Consider the following 6,000-nt stretch of genomic DNA (forward strand, 5'->3'; position numbering starts at 1 on the left):
ACACGTATATTTTTGTTGTAAAGTGTGATTTAAAACGGAAGATATCGGACAGCTCAGCTTGATTCAATGTAGGAAGTAAGCCTTAAAGAAAAGATACTATATCTGCTATATTTTTAAAGCTCCATATTTGTACTTAAAATTGTCAAGTGGGTGTCAATAATGTTGCCAACTATCAGCTGCAGGGAATGAATTTTGCTGAAATTACAAATAACGTTGTTGGAAAGGCCGGTATTGGTGAAGTTATATGAGTCTTTTTAGAGTGAAAAACTTGCGCGATCATGGAGACGCCAGTGCCTCTGTGGTTGCACACACTTCCTGTTTCCACTGCCAGTTTGTACTTTTGGCAAAGAGCTCTATGTTTCAGTCTAATTTCAGCTGTGTGGCAAGTACACATTCTCAGTTTGTGGAAGCATGGTTTATGTCTGGTGCTGCGATGAACAAGTCTGCAATTCTACTGCAGTTCTGTCAGATCTTTTTGCTTTTGGTAAGTGTACTGGAACAACTAAATGTGAGTTAGACCTGAAAGAAAACAAGTCTAAACATTTTCCTGATACAGCCACATATATTTATATTGACACACCATCTCTTTCACAAAACCGCTTTCCAAACACACATACGCTGGCTGCAGCTTTGGGCCCCAGCTCCTCTCCATTTGAAATGCGAAAATGGGGAGGGTTCCAAAATTATTTTTTAAATGAATCACAGGCTTTCTTTCACTGGATTCTGAACCAACAATGAGGAGCCTTGTAAATAGGCAAGTCTCCTTGATGAAGTCTTGCTTGCAAAATGCTTTACAAAGTACAACCATTGTGTGGACACAAACCTGGGTGAACAGAGACATCTCCTGGCTGTATAGCTCCATCACAAGAAAATAAACAACACAAAACATTATGGCAAAGGAGTGTTGATTGGTATTTGCTGTGTAATGTGCATATTATGTCAGCCCTGTGTGTAAAAAGGTACATTGGACCTTCCATTATGCCAATATACCATCTAGCAGATCAATATGTCATCTTGTATATAAACTTATGTCAACTGTATTTAACTGTTGGCTACATTTTGAGCTAACTTTGTATTGCTTCATAACCAGTCGAGTCAGGTCTATAATTATTGGCACCTTTGATAAATATGCACAAAAGATACTGTCACTGTAACTAAAAAATAAAATGGACATAAACTTTATTTTCCAACATAGTAGTGGCAAATTAGTGTACTTTATTAATGGAATGGAATCAACCAAGTCTTACATTTTCAAATAAAAAATGTTTTCTCCAAAAAACGGGTTTCACAATTATTGGCACTCCTGGTTTCAATACTTTGTGCAATCACTTCTGGCAATGATGATAACTGTGAGTCTTTTCCTATCATTTGTGATCAGGTTAGAGAACACAGTTGGAGGGACATACAAAACTTTTCAAGATCTTTGATATCCTTGGGCTTGCGATTATGCATTGCCCTCTTCCGTAAAGACCACAGATTATTGATGGGATGTAAGACTCGAGACTGAGGTTTCCATTGACATTGTTTTCACTGAACCATTTCTGTGTGGATATGATGTATGTTCGGAGTAATTGTCCAGCTGTAAGATCCACCTATGACCAAGTCTCAGCTTCCTAGCAGAGAAAAAAAAAAAAGATTTTCGGTCAAAATGTCCTGATACTTTGCTGAATTCATTGTTCCATTGATCTTGAATAGTGTCCTTGGGGGCAGCTATACATCTCCAAAACATCAATGATCCACCAGCATTTTTCACAGTAAGTATGAGGTGCTTCTCCTATGCATTCATTGTTTGCTGCCAAACATGTTAATGGTGTGTATGGCCATTATTGGATAGTATATAGGTACTGTATTAGTAAATAAATTAGGGGCAGGAAAACATCATGCTTTAAATTCTGCATGTGTCTGTTGTAGCCATGACTACTGAGCCTGATGAAATGCAGCACCCACAGTGCCATGACAAAGTATTTGCCCCCGTCTTCATTTCTTCTATTATTGCATATTCGAGGCACTGAACGGTTGCAGATCTTTAGAAACAAAAGTAATATTAGACAAAAGGAGCCAGACTAAAAGTAAGAGCATGACTAAGCTAATCAACATAGCCCAAAAACTATTCATTACATTACATTACATTACATTACATTACCTTACATGGCATTTAGCCCAGAAACTATTCAGGGTTGTGGTTCACCTGCAGGCGGTTAGCGGACAACGCAAAACAAAGTTAATGCTGGAATTGTTGTTAGTACGCCAGTAGGGGACACTCTTCCCTCGAGCAAATCAAATTGAAAGTCGGTGTGGTGCCTTCACTTCACTTTGTAGGCTAGGTTACCTCATCAGCCTCCGCATTTGATTGTGCGCATAATCCACAGTCAATCTCTGCGATGCGACCTGCATACCTAAGACTACCATTGCTTTAATTAATGACATTATTATTTAATTAACCTCGGAGAGGGTAGGAATGTGACCCACACTAAATTAATAACGATCACTACATGCTGCATCGTGAAATCAACCATGTAGTACTTCAACATTAAATATGTTTTACTTATCAATTCGTCCTGATTAATTTAGACACTGATTAATTTTAACCTTAGGCCAGGGTTGCACAGCAAGGGCTGATCCGCTTCAGGATTTTGTGCCAACTTCTGTCTTGATCAGTAATTATTATCTTTAGGATGCAAGTGTATCCTAAAGATTTTACTCTGCTCAAGTACAGGAGTGAACCAGCATAATTTCTAGAGCTGTCAGAAAAATAAATCAAGGGTAACAAAAAACCAGCTCGCAGACCAGCCCTCCAGGACCGGAGTTGTGCACCTCTGGTTTAGGCCTACTCCACTTCTCGCTTCGTGTTTTGTCATCCTTCAAGAAATGCGCAAAGAACCAACTCGGCAAAATGGAGAAACGATCCGCTGTAACAATATAGGGACGCATTAATACATAATTGCAAGGAATTACAAACAGCCAGACTTGAACATTGACTAATTTCTGATTATTATTATTAGCAATGCAGCATATGCCGCAGTCATTAAAGTACATAATTAATTTATTAACATAAGTCAATCTAAAAGGTACACATAAATTAATTATATTAGTAAATAAATTAAGGCAGGTAAACCTCTGTTAACTTCTTTCATGTTATAATGCTACATTTTGCATGTCTTTGTAGTAGCCTAGGAGGACGCAAACTACGGATGCAACACCTACCAAGCCCTAAATAACAACTCACTGTGCTAATTAGCTACGTGACGTCTCGCTTTTACGTGCCTTGCTCTGCGTCAGCTCCTGTGACAAAATACATTGGGCAAACAGCGGTGGGATTTCTTACGGGAAAGCAAGCAGGGGTTTATCATGGGGTAGAGGCAGAACTAACTTCGGAATAAAAGTTTACTCTTCCCTCAAATAGTAACATTTTTGTGAATAGCTAACTTAGTGTGATATACGTTGTGCTGCGCTGAGTAACGATCGCTAAGTAAAAGGTTGTGAAACTGGGAGTAGGATCGAAACGTGGAAAATCTCTGCGAGCGAGAACAAGGGACAAGGAGCGAGTTCGGATTTATGGCAAAGGGGAAAAGTGATAGCTAACTGGCGTCAACTGTAGCTACCCCAAGTGTTTATCATTCATTCGTTGTGCGAAAATAAGCTGGTGGAAAACACATTGAACAGAAACGACGTGCTACACATCTGGAACTTCAGAACCAAGGAGAGGAGGTAAGCTCTGTAATTACCATTTGAACTTGCCCGCTGGGTGGTTAAACGATATATATAGCTGAATAGCTTGTTGCTAGCTATCGATAGACGATAGCCAACTGAGAGACCTGTTGTCTTGTTAATTTGCGTTTCACACTAAGGTTGGAAGATTGCGTGGGGTAAAGTGAAACCAAAACTGCGATAACATGGATATCAGTACATGGTTAATGTTTAGTAGTTCGCTTACCTTGTCAGTTGTCAATGACAAGCTACCTAACAATGGCTCACGGCTGACTAGCGCGATAAATCGAGCGCGGCTGGACAGATGGGGGTCCGTGGGATGCAGCTAGTGCTAGCTAGGAAGGAGTGGGAAAATAAACTTCACAGGTGCTCCCGAGACAGGATATATGATGAATAAACTATTTATTAGATTGAATAATAATGACAGGATTATCTACACATAAAGCGAACATTACCAAGCAAGGTACCTAGCTAACTTTACGTCATCTACACTAACGTTAGTTCGAGTTTGAAGTGATGTTACAATACCTGTGCTAGCTAAGTCGCAGCTAATCAGTTTCCCGTTATGGCTAATTCCACAACTTTGGTTGCGAGCTAGCTGGACTATGATAAGTGCATTTTTACACAGGCGGAAGGGGGCGGATGACTGACAAGCGAGCGAGCTAGCTAGAAAGCAAATTTAATTATTTAATTGAGCTAATTCGTCTACCTAGCCTACATAAAGTTTAATCGATGCTCAATTTGTATCAAGGGGCCTAATGCTTGCCAAGAAAACATTCCCTACACCATTACACCACCAGGCTGAACCGTTGACACAAGGCAGGATGTATCCATGGATTTGTGTTGTTTAGGCCAAATTCTGACGCCACCATCTGCTTGTCACAGCAGAAATCGAGATCCGTCAGACCAGGCTGTCCAGTTCTGGTGAGGCTGTGCCCACTAGCCTCATATTCCCGTTCTCAGTTGACAAGAGTGGAACATGGTGTTGTCTTCTGCTGCTGTAGTCGATCCACTTCAAGGTTCGACATGTGTGTTCAGAGACAACAGTTGCAACACGTGGCTATTTGGGTTACTGTAGTTATTTGAGTCACGAACAAGGCGTGTTTGGCCACAGAACTGCCGATCGCTGGATGTTTTTTTTTTTTTTCGCAACATTCTCTGTAAACTGAGAAAAAACGTTGTCTGTGAAGGTCCCAGGCGATTAGCATTTTCTGAGATACTGAAACCACCCTGTCTGGCACCAACAATCATTCCACGGTCAAAATCACACGGATCACATTTCTTCCCATTTAAGACCAAACATCTCTTGGCCATATCTGCATGCTTTTATGCATTGAGTTTATCATCAAAATTGGTCGATTATGTACCTAATAACGTGGTTACAGCATATATTTTCTGAATGCTGGCATGCTACTATAATGAGGCTAGAATAGTAATTCATGGGTAAATGTTGCTTATTTTGCATAGCTCACGGGACTCGGGAAATGGGGAATGTTTGGAAAGGGATGGGGAATGTGTTGCATTTATTAGCACAGTTAGCTTTCACTGCCTGGCTAGGGTCAGTGTTTAACAATCCTGGTGCTAGCATGCTGACATCTCATCTCTGTATCCTACCGTATTCATTACAACTGTCATCTGTATTCGATTTGAGAAGAGCAAGTTCAAGACAACCATGTCTAAGAAATGCTTTCACTTTTATTTTATTTTGTTTCTGTCTGCCAGATGAAGCAGATCAGAGGGACCGCTGAAGGACTGAAACCACACATGTACAGACGGCTCGGTTCGGTTCTGACCCTGGTCCAGTTAACCAATTGATCAAATTGGTTGCTGAATGATTTGCCGTGGGTAGCATTAGAACCGTGGGGTTTCAGATTTCTCCAGGTTGGATGTTTGGAGGAAGACACTCCTGCATTGCAGACTTGACAGTGTAGAGTTCTGGGAGTTGGCCGAAACTGAAGTGTAAGCCAGGGAAGTCAAATAATAATGACGCACGCTGCAAAAATAAACATACTCCTTAGCTATCATATTGGTCGTGCTCCACTTTATAACGTAACTAGGGGGAGAAAACTTTACAGTAAATATCCTGTCTATGCAGGTAGGTGTTGGCGTGTCTGATCTCAGAAAACGTTACTGTAAATAAAGAGTCTATGCAGGCGCAGTGTGTCTGCTTGTCGGTTTAAAAAAATAAAGTCTTGATGACCTGGCAGCAGCTGGGAAGGTCTGATAGAGTGTCAGACAGGTTATCTGTCTGGGTGTGTTTTTAGGTTCAGGGTCATCGAGTGAGACTGTCTG

General features: G+C 40.7%; 1 protein-coding gene and 1 long non-coding RNA gene across 2 annotated transcripts in view; one reads left to right on the forward strand and one right to left on the reverse strand.

Annotated features, from left to right (window-relative positions):
• Positions 1-1,017: 1,017 nt before the first annotated feature.
• On the reverse strand, positions 1,018-4,316 carry LOC133138520 (uncharacterized). The gene is made up of 3 exons (XR_009709748.1): positions 4,237-4,316; positions 3,935-4,043; positions 1,018-1,613 (listed from the first exon to the last, which is right to left on the reverse strand). It is a non-coding gene; the product is annotated as an uncharacterized LOC133138520 (long non-coding RNA).
• ppardb (peroxisome proliferator-activated receptor delta b) overlaps positions 3,286-6,000 on the forward strand; it is a 33,107-nt gene continuing 30,392 nt past the window's right edge. The window contains exon 1 of the mRNA XM_061257343.1: positions 3,286-3,708. The gene's annotated coding sequence lies outside the window, so the exon portion shown is untranslated. The remainder of the gene's footprint in view (positions 3,709-6,000) is intronic.

This window comes from Conger conger, chromosome 10 (assembly GCF_963514075.1).
Source record: "Conger conger chromosome 10, fConCon1.1, whole genome shotgun sequence".
NCBI classification, from domain to species: domain Eukaryota; kingdom Metazoa; phylum Chordata; class Actinopteri; order Anguilliformes; family Congridae; genus Conger; species Conger conger.